General features: G+C 39.8%; 1 protein-coding gene across 2 annotated transcripts in view; it reads left to right on the forward strand.

Annotated features, from left to right (window-relative positions):
- MNAT1 (MNAT1 component of CDK activating kinase) overlaps positions 1 to 16419 on the forward strand; it is a 124818-nt gene that overhangs the window by 58987 nt on the left and 49412 nt on the right. The gene's annotated exons all lie outside the window — the stretch shown is intronic.

The raw sequence follows: 16419 nt of genomic DNA on the forward strand, positions 1-16419 counted from the left end.
TGTCCTTGAATTTGTCTTATTGTACTGATTCTAGAAGTTGAAATTTTGGAAGTTCAAGAATAGCCTCTGTTATCTTCAGATATACTTTAAGCACTGGAATAATCTGTGAGTATGAGCGGGATAATTTAGAAAATGATGCTGAATGGCTAAGGACACTATTTTCATTGTTATTGAACTCTAGGAAGCAGCATGCAGTTTTGTAAATATGTGACTGCTGAGGTAACAGCTAAAGATCTGTCAGCATTCCTGTTCTCTATCATTACATGGTACAAACATGCATCAGCCTCTGTGTGGAAATGTAGTTGGGGGTGGTTTAGGGATGGGAGCATGAGTTACTGTTCTTTTTCACACCTTACTGCTTTCCTTTTTTGTTTTGTTAGATCTCTGCACTATTTTTAGACTTTGTATTTTAGAATTCATAATGGTAAATGATGTCTTGAAAATAACCAACATTCTCTACCCTCCTCAACAAACCAAGAAGTCAGCAAAGCAAAAACCTTTGCATCAAACTAGTCTCCTATCAATTAATTTTGTCAGGTATATCTGTGCTGTGTTCATTATTCCGTGAAGAGTTCACAATGTAGAAGCATTTGCAGCTTATTTTTCCAAAAGTAGTGTCAGCTTTTGCAAAGTTGTGCAGATTGTTTTCTTGTTTTCCTCTAGTATAAACTCTTACTCCATTTTCTTTTAAAATCTAAGAGTTTGGGGGAGGTTGATAGGCTTCGTGAGATGTTTTCTGTTTGTGTAGAAAAGCTGATGGAAGGAAAATGTTCTGTTTAAAAAATACTCTAATTGAATGCCTGCATTTTTCTTGTTGTTAAAATACATTGTCAGAATTTCTTAAAGCTGTTGGCCTTCCTTCTGGGAAAAGGAAGAAGATAAGCTTATGCTACATGATGAGGCCAATGGAAGTGCTTTCTAATTCCTTTGCAAGTGGATATTGTGCAGTATGCAGTAGTGGACATTCCAAATCTGCAGCCCTAAGTAAACATCCAGGAATGGTGAAGGACTTGGGTGAGGAGATCTCTAGCATCATGACATTTGGAACAATAAGGGATATTCCAGATAACTGGTACTTTATCAGTGTTCAGAAAGTGTGAGCAGATGACTAATTTGTTTAGTCCGAAAGAAACAAAAAAACACTGACTGACCTTAGTCCTAGATTAAAAAAGAACAATAGAAAAAAGAAAATATTAGGAATAAGTACAGTTAACAATAAAGGATAGAAATATTTGAAGTTGGTGACTACTATTTATGGAGAATGGATTACATCAAGCAAGACAGATTTTACACTGATAAAATTACAGGTTTTGTTGAGAAAGATGAATGTTTCCATCTTTATAGGGTGCTTGATTTAGTTATTGCATGACATTGATTTTTAGAATTATATAGAAATTACATTACACAGTAATAACAATATTGAGATTCAGCACAATAAATTAATTCAATGGCTAACTAATAATTTCTAAAGTAGTTATTGGTTACCACAACATGGGAATATTTCATATGGGTGTTCTGTTAGGACACAGTTCAGTGTTTGGAAGCAGATGTTGAATTTCTATGGATGACATGCAAGTTGGCAGCTTATAGGCCTCTTTGACACGCTGCCCTCATTTGAATTAAATGTGTTTTAATATGGCTAAATGCAAAAATATAAATAGAGGAGAAAATAACTAGCTTTGTGAAGAGGATTTGGAAGTTTAGCTAAGCAAATAAAGCAATGTGACCCTTAACCACAGCATGTGTTGGGGGGGGGTGGTGGGGGGCCTTGGCTATGTGAATAGTACAGCAATAAATAGGAAAGGACTTTTCCTTCTGAATGCAGTATTGGGAAGACTGCTGGACTGAAGAGTTCTGCTGGCTGCATTTTGAATGCAAAAACCAGAAAGAATGCAAAGAGAAGCCACAAAGGTCCATTCAAAGGCAGAAAGATATGCTCTGTACTGCGTTCTGCTTCTAGTTTAAGAGGAGGTTAAGGTATGACTCAATTTACAGTAAGTACCTCCTTAACGTAGAACATGCCAAATCTGAACAGTGCAACAGTAAATGTGGCAAGAACCACTAACCTTAGTTAAACAAATAGGGTCTAAATAGGAACTGAAGGAACAAATAAGACCTAAAGTTTAGAATGTTCCGCTGGTTAATTTGCCTTAATTCTTGATGTTTTCAGATTAGGACTGGGATGCGTCTTGGAAAGTTACTGTAGTCAAATGCAGATTGTTTGATTGGGAACAGAGTTAGTTTTGTAAAAAGCAATACTGCTCATTGTACATGATTTGGTGTGGTTGATGATCCATGACAGTGTATTCTACTGACAGCATAAGGTGGATTCCCACCTGGGCACTCACTTTGACATGCCTATTTTCCAGGTTGAGTGTTTCTAAAAACCCAAGATGCTCAGTCCATTTGTTTTACAGAGGCATACGCTTGAAATAGGTGGAATTTTGTTGTGCTGCCCTTCGAGGGCAGCGTTCTTTATAGTTGCTTTAGTTTTGTTCCTCTGTAAGCCAAGCCATGGAGTTCACACCACCTCTGTAGGTGAGGACAGCTCTAGGGGAATACTGAGAATTTATTAAAAAAATACAATTCTAATTAATGTTCTGTTTGACCCAACAGGTTCTGCAAATTAAGTACAGTTTTGGTGAAAAGTCTGTTTTGTGCTCACTGTTAGAGTTTCAGCAGCACAACTTTAATGAATCACTGTGTATGTTCTTCCCTTGTGCTTTTATTTTTTTCTTAATAATTTGGCCATTGACCTTTTCTGGTGGGTGTTTTCCTTAATTTTGTTTCAAAAGAAGGGAATCCAGATAGAGCTAGTTGAGATGCTGGCTAATTCAGAGCTTGTGTTTACACAAAGGCTATAAAAATATGCCAGCTGTGTCAATCCGCTTGTTATTTTTCAGCTTGAACATGAGTGTTTTTCCTGGGATGGTCTTGGTCAGAGATGTTCTTCAGCCTGGCTGATAATCGGACATGTTTCTCAGTTTCTGAATGAAGAGGCATGCCCATTCTAGTCTCCTGGGCAATGCTCAAGGAAGTTGGCTCATTTAAGATGTCATGTTAGTGCTGTGGAGTTCCTGTGCTTGCAGGGAGAGGAGGGAGTGTCTTTCATTTGTAAGCTAAGCAAGAGCATCCCCTATAGCACAAGACAGACAATTAGCTCCTGGGGATAGGGTCTCCTTTACTTTGCCTTTTGTTAAATTGGGGTTTTTTGCTCCTTTCGAGTGGAAGCTGCTTTTTCTTTGCAGTCTGCTCCTTAACTTTTAAATTTTATTTCAGTAACTTACATCTTCTGTGCACAAAGCATGCCTTCCTAATCAATCAGTTTGATTTACCACTGTAAGTGGGGGGGAGAAAGTGCTTCAGAGTTTTCTGCTTATCATGCTCATCATATTAAGAAATATGCTTTCAGCATATCTGAATATTTAAAATAGTATTATTAAATCTAATCTCAAATCAGTGTAAAGCTACCAAAGAAACTGTAGCAATCTTAATTGTTGCAGTAGTGCTAAAAATACTCTTTCCCATCAATGCTTGTACTTTAGATTTTAGTAGCCATCAAAGAGCAAAGATTGTCAGAAATTAATGTAATTTCTAACATTTCTAGGGCTTATCAGGGTGTGCAAAACCAATCTAAGAACTGGCAATAGAACCATTCTGTTTCTTGGTGAATATAGTGACCGTTTCTGGTTGGGAGGTGACTTTAATGTGAAGCTAATTTTAATGTCTAAAAGATGTGCTCATATGCATTGCACACAAATGGTAATTTGCAAATGCAGCAGGAATTAATTTCATTACAGTAATTTAGTTTTCTTTTTATGTCTGTGGTGTTCACAGGACTGTAGGAGCCTTTTGGTGCTTGTAGATCTGTGCTTTACATTACTATTGTGGTTAAAAATGCATAGAAGTGTGGACGTATTTAACTCCTCTGTAATTCATTGAACTGGGAACATGCAAACCTCTGAGTCTGTGGCCCATCCATTTACACGTTTGTGAAAAATATGAATGCCTGAGACTGGTTCAGCTGCACACTCTCTTCAGGATGTTTCAAGCTACATGCCCTGTTCTTTTTCTGTTCCTTGCAGTTTTAAAATGTTTCTTTGCTCCCTTCCCCCAGCCTCCCAGGAGACTTAGCCTCTAGTGATGGTATTCTTGAAGTAATTTCATGTAGTTAAAAACTCAATTACCTCTAATTGGGTTACCCAAATATTCAGGAAAACAACATAGGTGTCCTCTGGCCTGCTACCACTTGGGAGAGTTTGCCTTTTTACATTTTATACCCAAATGCTTCAAAACTAATATAACGCATCATTGACCGTTCAATTCACAAAACTGTTAATGGTTTTTGTTTTATTACTTAGTAGCAGTGGGAATATTTATTAATAGAAATATTAGTGCAGACTGTTGTATGTGCTTTGTCACTACCAAGATGGTCGCTACTCCTCTAAATTTGCAGTTTAAATAGATGTATCAAGGAGGGAGGGGAACCAAATGCCCGGAGGGGATGTACTCGCCCAGGATTAGACAGCGGAGCAGTGGCGGAAGGAGGAATAGGATCCAGCCCTACTAAATTCCTAGCCTCGTGTCTCTTCCGTTGAGCCAGGCTCCATCTCCTGTCAACAGCACCCCTGAATGGCAGTGAATTAAGAGTGAAATATCTGCTTCAGCTTCTGCTTCCCTGTCCAAATCACAGCAGCAATCTTACATTTAACTTTCTCTGTGTCTGAATATGACCAGGAATTCGTTCCAGTTCTTGTAGTTTCAGGCAATTAGTAGCTGAATGCTGGGGAGAGCAATGTGCAGTCTGAAGCAGCCGGAGCTTGCAGGAGGGAGCAGTCGAATCAGTATTTCAGAGGAATGGATCTGTGTCAGACACAGGATGTCTAGGACACCTCAGGAATGTACGTTACCACCAAGCTGAGCATAACAAGTGTTGGGGAATAGATTTCATGCAGCATTACACATACAGTATTATTCTAATGGGAAATAACGTTCTTATTTTGCGTTATATGGAGCTATTTCTTTTAAAGCATTGACCTCATCAACTCAGGTCAAATTAACTGTTCTTCATTATTGCCTTTTCCTACAATATTGCTTCCTGTGCAAACAACTGCTCAACGGCTGCTCCTGGTTTTTAGTCTGTTTCTTTTATAGCTTGTGGAGCAATTATCCAAAATCCTGCTCCAAACGCAAAAAAAAGTCTGTCAAAATACCTTTTTAATCAGTTGTGCTCCTTCAAAGTTGCTTAGACATATGCCAGGTACTCTGAGGTAAGTGAAGTGCGTGTCACCCTGAAGTTTAGACTACAACTATTCTGTTGCTCCCGAGTGCTTTGCCCACCCCATCTGTGTGATCAGAAACGGTTTCAGCCTTCCAGCCCTGCTTTGCCAGTTCTTACTGCTCTGGTTTGGTTGGTTTGTTCATTGGTGCAGTGTGTTTGGTTGTTTGTGTGTGTGCGTTTGCTTGTTTTAAAGTGCTTTTAGTATTTGCCTAAAGTTAAAAAATAAAGAAATAGAAAAAAATCAAGCCTATTTCCTTCCTTCACTGTTAGCTCAGCTGGTCTATTTTCATCCTACAACACTTCAGATGGTATTGATTTCTTTGAGATTGGTGTTTTGGTTTTAATCTTCATTTGGCTCATACTATGCACATTTCTTTTTTGCAGCTGGGTGGAATATTTCCCTTTTCACAACACTTTAATTTAGAATCACAACAAAATCACAACCCTTATTTGCAAGAGGAAGTAGTGTGTTTAGGCATCTAGATCCTCTCAGAATACATGCATGCTCTCTAAAATAAATACATCTAAAAGTAAGATTTTTTCAGTGGGACTGAGCATTATCTCAACCTCCAGCAGGAGTCTGGCTGAATCTTTTCTATGAGGCTGCTGCGTTGCCCTTGCAGCCCCGGTGTCTGCGTGCAGGGTGGCTGTATCCCAGGTCAGTGCTCAGACACGCTGGGCTGGGAGTCAGTCCCACAGAGCAGAGTCCCATGGCAGGGGAAACCCGAATGTGCTGGTCAGAGGGGAGCCGCAGCGCTTTCCAGCAGGTCTCTGGATGAAGATGCTCAGAGAACCAGCATTCTGGCCAAGCAGCTTCCCTGGAGTAGAGATTCGCAGGGGTGCACGTTTGGAGAGCAGGTGCCGGTGGCCCTGTAACACCAGCTCTGCTAGTGGGATTCTGCGGTTCCTAAGCACCTTCTCATGATTCCTAGTAAGAATATATATTGCGTGTTGCTTTAGCTTTGACTTTTTGTCATCAATAACAATATCTTGTTTTTAACAATGAGCATGTCATCTGCATAGAAGGATACCTGTTTTGGAAAAGAAACTGTGGCTGCTTCGTTCTCTACCATCTCTGACAATACATGGGTATGGAATTCAAATATGTGAACTGTGGGACACCAAAAATGCTGAATGATAGAATTCAGGTTAGGGCTAACATGCTGGATTTAAACAATGATCTAGAGTCCTGTGATCCACATACTGCTCACTTAAATCTCATGGGATTATAGACACAATATGCCTGCAACTTCAGAGTAGCATGATGGAGAATGATTAGCAGAAGTAAATATGTATGTCATACTAAATCTCTAGCCCTCTATTTAAATAAAGATGTTTTGTTAAGAGTCAAGCACATACATGCTGAACTGCGCTTAAAGTTTTTGAACTCTGGTTTTGAAGTGTATGCCAGATAAACTTTATTTAAGCGATCTATCATCGGAACACTTCCTGTGCACTCCAGCCCACAGACTGAAGTCTAAAACATTTAATTGAGTTCTGGCCTTACCAAGCAATTACAATTATATCAAAGTGCATAAACATTAAGTAGATTATGTTGACTGAATGAATTTTTTTCCTAATGTAGGTAAGAAATGTTTATTGGGGAAAAAAGGCAAAGTAAATGATAGTGTTTGTTATTTCCTCTCCCCTCATTTACTCATTGCTGGCCTTGGAAAAGGAGACTGGATTTTGAAGATGCAGTTCTATGTATCTGTATCTCCTTGTAGGATTCGTGTTTGGAATGGCTTAGGAGAGATGCCATAGTCAAAATTAAGCTGTTTGGTGGACAGACATAATAAGGGCTGCTTGACCTGATTCTGTTTTACGGTTGGGCTCTCTTATACTGCTCTGTTAGAATAAATATTTGTTCATTTGCTTTAAGGCTCCTTTACATGGCTAAAGCAGCACATGTTTATATATACATATTAGTATAAATACAAATTAGGCCCATAAGTTTGCACAGCTGTAATGACTGGAATTTAGTAAATGAAATACTGCCAACACTGTTAATTGTACAGGAGTGAACAGCAAGACCAATGTACTTGTTAGTAGTGTGGCTGTAGCCAGCAGTGGATCAGATCTGCTCTTCAGCTGTCACTTTTTGGAATGGAACTGACCTTAGGGTTTGGGTTTTTTTTGTTTGGTTTTGTTTGTGTCTGTTTTGTTTTGTACTTTAATTATTATTTTTAAAAAAATATTTTGTTTTTGCTTGTTTTGTATTTTTTAATCTCCTGTTTGATTAATGGAGTTGCCTGAGAGCTTGCTTGCCTGACTCTTTACCATCAACTGTCAGAAGTACATCTGTGTGGCACGCAGCATGTTGTTTTGATCCCATGAAAAGATGCCACGTAGGACGAGGCTCTTGGGGAGAAGGCTGCTGGCAGGGTTCAGCCAGGCTGTCGTCTGCTCCCCTGCCTGTATGGGAGCCAGCACTGGGACAGAGCAGCCGTGCCTGGGCTTTAGGTCCTAACGTAGGATGCCCAAATTCCATCCTAAGCAACAGCTAGACCTGCCACTAGCTACGATAGCACAAAGACACACTGTAAAGTGATCTAAGGAAAATGCCATTTAAATCAGCCTGACATCTTCCTATTACTGAGTCTTATAGCTCTGAATATGCTATTGCTTGAGTAGGTGTTACTGTGAGCAATAGGGAGAGATCTGACTGCAAGAAAGAAGGTGGCTGAGAGGAGAGTCCAAAAAAACAGCTGGCAGGGAAATAAAGAATAATAAAAAATTTCTCAATCATTGTTTGTTTTGGAAAGATCATGCTTTAAGCACATGGAAATACTTTACACATTTGAGAAGTGCTGACTTCCTACATGCCTTGTGAAGGAACAGCAAATCACTCATATAATGTAAACACATTTATAGATTGTTCCAATATAACTTTTTCAGTGCTGCTGTTCTTTTTAACAAGATACAATTTAGTGCATATATGCTCTTTTGATGCTATGCTTTGGCCAAGAGTTGGAAACATCATAAATGTTAAATATTAGAGTTTGTGCTAAATGAGCAGTGCAGAGTTATTGAACTACATTTTTAATGCAAAAAGTTGTTAAATAGTGCTGCTTGATGCACTGTTTAAAAGTAAACATACCAGAAAGTAGTGCTGGGGTGAAACAGAAATAAATAGCTTGTCTAAAAGTGTGCGTATAAGCGGTCTCATTATGTCTTAATAGAGATGATCTAAAAAAATGGGAGCAGACATAGTTGCTCTGTAAGAGTGAAATTCTAAGTTGGGGGAGAAAAATTAATAAAATCAGAAGCTTTGGTGCCAAAATTGCAGTGGGTATTTGTGGAATTGTATAATCATAGTGCTGGACAGGGGTCTCGAGAGGCCATAGGGTCCTTTCTGCCGGCGTGAGGCAGAGCTGGGGGTACTTCATGCCAGGTACCTGTCTAACCTGTTCTTAAAGATGTCCAGAAATGGAGACTCTGCAGTGTCCCAGGCAGCCCTTGGTAGCATTTACTGCCCTTGCTTTTACATTTTAGGGGAGACTTAGTAACTGTGCATTTCCTTGATGTGATGCAAGTTCATTTTCTGTCTAGGTAGGTGCCAAAAGCAGGTTGTTCTCTGCCTCTTTGTAGGAACTTTTTATGTACTTGAAGATTACTATGTAAAGAGGACTTTCACAGAACTAAATATTTTAGAATTTACATCTTACAGAAATAGTTCAGATGCCTTAGTAGTTACTTAACATTAAAAGCATTGATTTCTTCTGCAAATGTTTGATAGACTGTCTCCACTCGACAGACTAGATGTGAAATGACATTCATCAGCCGAGGAGGACTCTATGGAGAGGAAAATTCTTTTAGAGAGCAGTGAGAACATTTAAAGACTTGCAGGAGTAGCAGTGAAGGATTTGAAGCCGTTTAGGCGAGCTGAAGTAGTATATTTGTATATGTGAATAGAAGAATGTGTTATTTTTCTGCCATGATCCTGTTTTCTTATCACTTGTCTGCATTTGTGAGAACACTACATGTTTCCTTCAAATCCTTTCTTCTGTTGCTGCTGATCAAAGTAGTTTTGTGTCATTCCTTCATCTTCTCTGTGGTGTACCTGGCGGAGGGCTGGTGGCCTGGGATGGCAGAGCTGGGCTTATGGCTTCACAGATTCCTCTGAGTCAGTGGTCAGTTGGGTTGTGTGTGTGTGTGTCTGGTTTTGAGAGACTTGCCGATTAGGCACATGTGTGCAGACTTATCTCACAGACTAGTTTTATTCCTGGTTATTCCATTCCTCAATGAACTGGAGTCTATTTGCTGATGTTGTAGAGTATATTGACCTTTCAGCACAGTTAAAAGATTTCCCATATGTCAGTATTTTTTTCCTAGCCTGTTCTCAGTGCCTTCTTCAGACAAATTTTGTGTAAGCACAGCCTACATCTGGCTTTTCTGAAATTCCTGCCAGACTTAAAAAGTCATGCAAGGGGAGCCAAGAGGAGGACAAGAGGGATGGCCATAGTGGGAGGTAGTTGCTGGAAGAAATGTGGCGGGGAAGTTGTATTGAGTGCTGGCAGCAGCAGCAGTGGTCTTGTGGTAGAGCAGGGGGTCAGGGCTGGTGGGGATGGGGAAGCATAGGGCAGCAGGTGAGATGGATGGAGGAGGAGGTGAGGGCTTGGATGTGAGGTGCTTTGGAGAGAACATGCAGGAAGACGGGGCCATCACTCTTAAGGGGGGAGATTTGGGGCAGAGTTTGGCAGAAAGGCGGGACTGAGTGGGACAGAGGAGTTTCTAGGAAGAAGGAACTGAGGGGCTCCTCTATGGGATGGGACTTATAGGAGAGTTCTGGGACAGAAGGATTTGGGGGTTCTGGTTCTCATCCGTCTGGAACAGTTCCTGTGTAAGAATTCTGATATCTGAGGACAGCAGGGGATGGTGTGTACACACTTGGGTGGTTTCGAGTGTGACACCCTCCCACCCCCATCCTGCCACTTGTTAACAAGCTTTCTGGCTGTAGGCAGGGGTGTACATGCAGGCCTTGTTTCCCACAGCATCTTCTGTTTTGTGTTAATCTTTGTTACAAGGTACACTAGCCTTACTAACATATAATAATTCCCTACAAAGAAAAAATCTTCAGTGTGTTGACCGAGGCCGTGCTCTGTGTGTGCGGGTACCACCTTTCTGCATTTAACACATGCCTAAGTGAACACAGCAGCTAAGTGGATGGTTGCTGCAGTGTCTCAGAGGAGTCTGCTTTTGAGCTTTAAAATAGCACATTTGTATATTAAAAATACATTTAAAAATGAAGATGTATTTCAAAGGAGCTGTTGGGGGCCCTAGTTTTCAATAGTCAGTACTTATCCAAGATGCACTCGTATCGTCCTAGGGTACTTGCAGATAAAAAAAAATAATTTTGGATCAAAGAGACAATGTTCTGTACCAAGGAGACTTCAAAAGTAATTTTCCTCAAGAATGTTTGTTCAGGTGCAGAGGGTGGGAGAAAGGAATATTGTTTTAGGCAATCAGCATTGGACATCAAAAGGTGAATTTCCCCATATATACCTAGTCCGGACTCAGAGTGTCAGTCAAGGTGTTGCTGGAAAGGAATATTGACAGCATTGGCTACTAATGAAAGAGAAATTATCCCCATGAAGTGCCTTGGTCTCTGAAAGCTTGGCTTATCTTTATTCCTCTTAAATGTTTAGAATTTTTTTTTTTTAAGAAGAAAAACCTGGATAATGGAGTGTATCAAAGAGAATTGACCACTTTAGTTTATTATGCTTTGCCTGAACATAGTTGCTACATGGGTAACTTGTATTTTGAGGAAATGTGAGGCTCAGGTGTAGTTTGTGATGTGTAACAATTCAGCAGAATGTGTTGCAGAGCAGTAAAATCCTCTGCCTCTTGCAAAGCAGATAAGAGCATGGTATTAGGTTGTATTTTATGCAGGCTCTTTTTAAAAAATTATAAAGCATGTAAGAATATTGTGACTACAAAGAAACCTGCTTTGACTCACTTAAACAAATGTGTGTAGTGGTATGGGCAGGAAATGGAAGGACAGAGAGCACATGTGGAACCATCTATCTAAATTAGCTGGATGGGGGCCAGGAAACTGGAACTTACAACATTTGCAATGATTAGTAGAAAATGAAATGATGGCTTTGTGTAAAAATAATGATTCTTGCATTATTCTGGGACAGCGAGATAGATCCTGCAGGAGGCAGATGGTTTGTTTAAAGGTGGTGCGTGTGGAATTGGAAGACAGTGAAAAGGTAAGTAGGTTGGATGGAGGAACAATTTAAAACTGAGGGCTGTGCACAGGAGGAAAGCAGCATATATTTTTAGGTCTGAGGTCCATTCTCCTGTTTCATCCCTTGAAAGAGAGGCATAAATAAATAGAGCACTGCTCTCTTCTCCAAAGCATAGAAAGAGAATCACAGAAACGCGATCCTCTGTGAGACTGTCAGGCAGTGCTCAAGTGAACAAGAGCTGCTGCTCTGTGCTGTGTAGACGTGCTGACAGATCTAAAAGGGATCAGTGCAGGCATCTGAGCCTCGCCATCATTAGGCAGTCTTTGGCATGGGGGTTAGTGCTGCCTGTGGTTGTGTACCTGTGGGCATGTGTACATGGCTAGCACTAAAAAAAAAAAAAGGCCACTTACATCCAAGGATATATATAAAGATGGCCAGCTTGTAACGCTTCTCTGTGATAGGCCTTTTGTGTTCAGGCAAGCAAAATTTGAATAATGGATTATTAAATATTTGAAGAATCCTCTGTCTTTCCAAAAAGGTGGCGGTTTCTGTAAGAGCGTGATGGTAGTGGCGCTGGTCTGTTGGCAGTATCTTGGCCGTGCCTGCACACCAGGGATTCCCCTTTGTGGTTGCTCCCATTAAAGTATGATTAGGGTTTTCTTTGTTTTTGAGGGGAGAAGAGGAGGGCTTGGCTTGAGAACTGACGGGAAGATGCAGAGGGGATTACAGTGGGAACCTCATGCTTCCTTCGTCTTCACCCATTCCATTTTCACTTATTCACCTTAATCTACTTCTTTGTGGGATAATGCCTTGAGCTTGAATTCCCATTTTAACTTATGTAGGATCTGAAGCCTAAGCAGGATTAGGCCAAGACTTTATCTCAAATCAGACAATTCTCAAATCTGTTTGGAATAAGGGTTAAAACACCCCCCATCCCTTAAGGTGTGGTTTATACTAAAGTTTAATGTTGTATCAGTTTAGTTTCATTGATAATGTTGTGTAGAGCATCTGCTTCATGCTGATTTTTAACCTGTTTTGTGTCTGGTTAGTTAAGTGAATGTGAAATACACTTATAAAGTAACAGAAATGTTCTTGAAGAGTGCTGTAAGTGCTGTACACATTTAATTGTTGGTTGCTTTTCAACTCTCTGTAACTAACTTCAGCTGTAGCTGAGGTGCCAGGTATAACTTTGGCATTAAATTAATTTATCACCTAGTTGAAAACCTTTGGATTTTTTTTTTTTTAAAAAGATCCTGAATAAAGTATTGGTGGTATCTGGGTTATTTTGTTTGTCATGAAGAACAAAGTGTAAATGTGTCTGCACTTTAATTGATTTTTATTTAGATTGTTTTTATTTATGAAGAGGCAAAGTACACTACAACTGCAACTTTTTAAAATGTGAAATTTCTTATATAAGAAGAAACCCCCTTTAGAACTCAGAATACTTTATCTTTGTTGTTAAATCCAACACTACGTGACCATGCTGGTTTACCTTCTGTTGTCTTCAGCTCATCTCTGCTCCATCTCACAGGTAGAATCAGGCTTAGGAATGAAGGAGTGGGCTGTGCTGGAGGTAGCGGAGTTGGATCTACAAGGGGAAGAGAATTTAGACAGTAAAGCCCACTGCTGCATATTCTGTTTGGGGAAACCTCTGTCTGCAGCTCTGGAGCTGTAAAAAGTGTGGTACAGGCTTGGGAAAGGTGGGAGGAGAGTGTATTTTCTTATATTTTTGTATGGGGAAGTTTTTGCTATTGTGAGTTCTGTGGTCTTTGATTTTGCTGGCAGAAAAGGAGGAGCAGGAAAGGTAAGGAATGGCCAGCTGAGACTTTTAGGAAGGGAAGAGAGAACCCATACCTGACATCGCCCCTGGTTGACAGGGAGACACACACAGAGCAGTTCTTTATTTTTGCAGTCGGAGGTATGTGTGTGTGCATTGTCAATTGTCGGTGACAGCTGACGATGGGGGGAGGGAGCTTTTTAGGGGAATTCAGAGATTTAGATCAGGGAATATTTGTTTCAATCAAAATGCTTCATTTCCGGTTAATACCAAGCGACTGTCAGATAAAGCCAGTTGGAACATGATCTTTGCACTGGAATATCAATGCAACTTTGTTTGTGTGGTTTTTGTTTTGGTTTCCCCACCTTCCCTAACAGGGCATGTTTTACTGAAGGATCAATTAGAAAACCTGAAGGAATGTGGTTAATGTGAATGATGGGGTTACTACTCTGACCACTTTGGCAGATTCATTGCGTTTGTAAAATCTGCCCCTTTCACAATTCTTTCGTGCTTTTATATTTTTTGATTTAATTAAGCTTGATTTTTTTTTTATTATTTTTTAAATTATTATTTGCATAGGGGGACACAAAGTATTAAGCTAAGGCTGTGGAAAATAACTTTGTAAATACTTTCTTACTGTTCTGACATCTAATTAAAAACCTGCTAAGTTCATCATTCATCATTTTACCATAGGAGTGCATTTCTTATGGAGACAGTCTAATATCCTGCAGCAACTTCATGGCATTGCAAAAATAATTAATGGACCCTTTTAGGGCAGTGTGTGTTGCTACAATGTGGAATAATACTTCAGTGTTGTAAGTGAATGGTGTGCTAGGAAACACTAATCCCTCGTGTATAGTAACAGGAAGTATGAATATTACTTATTAATAATAATATAAAACACCTTTGCACACATGCTTTTTTTCTGGGCATGTCTATGTTTTCATAAGCAACAGTGAGTTAATTACAGAAAATTGGTGAGAAACAAGAATGATTTGTGTAATTAAGAAGATCTGTTTATTTAAAAGACTTCAGAACTTGTAAGAGATGGAACTTTGCCGTGTACGAGGGATGAATGTTGTGCAATAATGCCCCTTCATTCCCCTTTCATAATAAATCTCCACAGAGTATTCATCTAAAGGGCTGGATGCCAAAAAGAACAGGTTCGACTTGTCTGTGAGGATTTACACCACAGTAAAATGCACAACTGCTTTTGTAGAGGTCATTGTGAAGGTCACGGAGCCAGTATGCACCAGTGAATGAGAGCAGCCTGTAACAATGGTGCGAGAGGTTGGACTGGGTGAAATCAATATTTAAAACCTCATATGAGATGTAGCAATAAGCTGGAATCGTTAAAACACATGACTTCAAAGCATGTGTGCTGTTTTGCAAGAAATGAATTGTCTCTTTTCCAGAAGTTTGCATCTCATCCCCTCTGCTGAATGTAGCTCTTAGGTCAAAATGCAAGAATTTGCTCGATTCCTGACAATTAACAGTGAAGTAACTTGGTACGTCTAATACCCTCAAACAGGTAACAGTCGCCTCTGCCCAGGCGATCTATCCACCTCTTGTTGATACTGACGTGGATTTAATTACCTGAAATTTGGCACACCTTTTTTGACAGATAAGGTCTGAGTTTGACCATAGAGTCTCTATGTCTTTAAATAAAAGATGATGATCATTTCAAGTGGCAACCAGCCATCAGTGGGGTTTAGTGCAGAGATTAATTAGTAAACTTTGGAATGCGCTACAGCAAATGCAGCTGATTGGCAATAGCATATGGAGCAGCAACTGGTGGAAAGCTAGTGCTGCTGAGCAGCAGAGGTATTTCCAAAAAGACTTAAGGGTGCTGTGATGTGCTGTGCTTTAAATGGCACTGTGCTGATTGCATCAAACCACCGCTTTTCTATTTATGCAGTTTAGTAAATGCACCGATTAAAGAAATCTGATGTCCATTTGGAAAGAAAGCAAGTTTTCTTTTGTTTTGATGTGACTAGGTGTGCCTCATCAATAAACAGTGATGCCTCTGAACATCAGTTTACAGAGGATTGTGGTTTATCTGCAGTGCGTTTTGTAATTTTTTTAACTAGGAAGACAAATGTCAAGCGTACTGAGGTAGGAATTATTTGAAAAAGACACTGAAGTAAATATGATTAATTCAATGGCTATGGCTATAAGCCATTTCTTAGAGTTCTAGTCTACTTTTTAAACTTATGTGGATTACTGAGTATGTGTCTTTACGTGATTTGTAATTGCTTACTGTCTTTCTTTTAAGGTTTTAAATACGTAAGTAGAGAAATTTGGAAACTCTCTGTAAATTAGCTTTCTAAGGATGCTTGATCTATTTAGTATGAGTAATGGACCCCATTACACATAGTCCCTAGTGGGACTATTTTCTCAATTTGTGTGGGCCATGGGATTGGGGCCCAGATAATAAAATTAAGATGATTTATGTAGTAAACAACTATTCTTGAGAGATTACTTGGAAGCCATATATACTTATTAAAATCTCCCTTAATATTATTGTATTAGTCTCTTGATGTCCACCTTCAGTTAGAGAGGCATGGTCAAGCATCCATTTAAATCAGTAAGAAAATTTGTGCCAATACCAGTGGGTCTTTGCTTAAAAATGGCCCATGCAACTTGACTAGCCTGGTAAAATTTATCCTACTATATGTGTCCTGAGTAATGAGCAGAAGTCTGCCCTTGTGGACTAGTTAATGATATCACTAAAATAGTCATATAAAATATTTGATCTAAAACTGGCGGAGGTGCTTGATCTCATAAGATATGGATCAGCCTGGCTTTGACTCAGAATACCCTTAAGCATGTGCTTTAAAATTAAGCAAGCATGTACTCCTCTTGGCTTAATCCTCAGTTCTGCTACTTTGTCCTCGTATTTCAGTCCATAGGGCCCATCAAGATACCATGGCAGACCTGGGGACCAGGCAATAGCAGACACTGGCATCTAGTACCTGGTTGTGAGCTGCTCTACTTCTGAGCTGTTGGAATGGTCTATGAAAGGATGAGGAGTGGAGATCGGAGTTGTCAGGGTGCTGGTTGTTTCTCTGGAGGCCTGTTTCTGCAAGCCTCTGCTTCCTAGACCATTGTGTTTATTGCCATAGGTAATTGCAACGAAGCGGATGGGCTCAGTTTACGCAATCAGG

The sequence above is a fragment of the Tyto alba genome, unplaced genomic scaffold, assembly GCF_018691265.1.
Source record: "Tyto alba isolate M040663 unplaced genomic scaffold, T.alba_DEE_v4.0 Super-Scaffold_29, whole genome shotgun sequence".
NCBI classification, from domain to species: domain Eukaryota; kingdom Metazoa; phylum Chordata; class Aves; order Strigiformes; family Tytonidae; genus Tyto; species Tyto alba.